Here is a 1632-nt window from a genome sequence, read left to right as displayed (position 1 = left end):
ATGATTTAAGTATTTAATTTAGTTATTTGAAAAATTATATTAAATAATTAAATTATATTTGATTATTAATAATTATAATAATTAATATAAGTAATTAAATTAATATTGTATATTAATTATATTATTATATTAAATTAGCTGTTGTAAAACTAGCCGTTGCAAAATTAGCCGTTAGAAACTAGCCGTTACTATGTTACCGTTATTATTAACAAATTAATATTTTGTTACTCTATATAATCACTTAGATACACTTCTATTCTCACACTTTCTACTACTCTTTTTCATCTTCTTCCAAGTTTACAAAATCAAAGTTCTGCTAATATTATTTTTTTGTTCGAAAGAATGGATCCAAACCAACTCAACTCTTTCTTCAATTACTTACAAAACTTTCCTCAAATTCCAAATACCCAACAATCTCAAACCTCAAACTCTCAAGTTCCAAATCAAAACTTCACACTACTGAATACATTTCAAAATCCAAATCCACAAAATATTTCTAATTTCAATTTTCAAGCTCCTTATAATAATCAATTTCCTATATTCCAACCGCAAAATTAAAATTCACAAACACCACATTTTCTATTTTCATCCATATTTAACCTCTCTATCGGAAATGTTTCTCCAACTTCCTTACCGTTTCCAACTCAATTCAGTGCATCAAGACATAACTCATCTGGTGTTGGTGGCTCTTCTAACCCATCCTCTCAGACTCCTATACAATCTAGTCCAAATTCGCAATATTCAGATTTTACCAACCCTCATGGATTAGATGCTATCGACCTCAATGATGATGATATTGAAGATCGGAGGCAATATAGTATTCAACACTGACATTGGAAAGAGGATGAGATGCTAATCAGTGCATAGTTAAATGTTTCAACTGATCTTGTAGTTGGTACCGATCAAAAGGGAAAAACATTTTGGAGTCAAATTCATAGCTACTGTGTAGAATTTTGCTCCGACGTGACAAGGGGGTAGTTGCATGTAAGAAACGATGGTATAAGATCAACAAGGCTGTTGCACAATTTGCTGGTTGCTACGATCAAGCTAGTCAAAACATAAGGAGTGGTTCGAACGCTGATGATATAAAGGAGTTGGCTTATAAACTTTATTCCACAAATTATGGTAAAAAATTCACTTTTGAGAGGCATTAGAACATGATTCGGTTGGAGCAAAAATGGAGAAGCCAACTACCTACACAGAGTGGCGGCTCAAAGAGAACCAAGGTTAGTGCAACTGGAGCATACTCATCCTCATCAAACCCAGAAACACAAACACCGTTGGCTGACGAACCCGATGTGGACTCTCCCGTTCGCCCACAAGGATCAAAGAAGAGCAAGCGAAAAGGTAAGGGAAAAGCATAGATGTCTAAAGATTTTAGTGAAAAAAAATCATCGGTTGTTAAAAAGTTATCTCTCATGGAAGATATTAAGAATGTCAGAGAAAAGGAACTAATGGATAGGGAAAAGGAAAGAGAAGAGGAGAAGGAACATAGAGCAAAGATTATGGCAATCAAAGAGAAGGAGCTACAAATTCAAGCGGCAATGAAAGAACAAGAATTACAAGCTCAAGCAGCAATGAAAGAACAAAAATTACAAACTCAGAGGTATATTAAAGAAATGGAGATAAAAG

The sequence above is a fragment of the Arachis ipaensis genome, chromosome B01 (assembly GCF_000816755.2).
Source record: "Arachis ipaensis cultivar K30076 chromosome B01, Araip1.1, whole genome shotgun sequence".
Lineage (NCBI taxonomy): Eukaryota > Viridiplantae > Streptophyta > Magnoliopsida > Fabales > Fabaceae > Arachis > Arachis ipaensis.
This window is presented reverse-complemented; position numbering follows the sequence as displayed.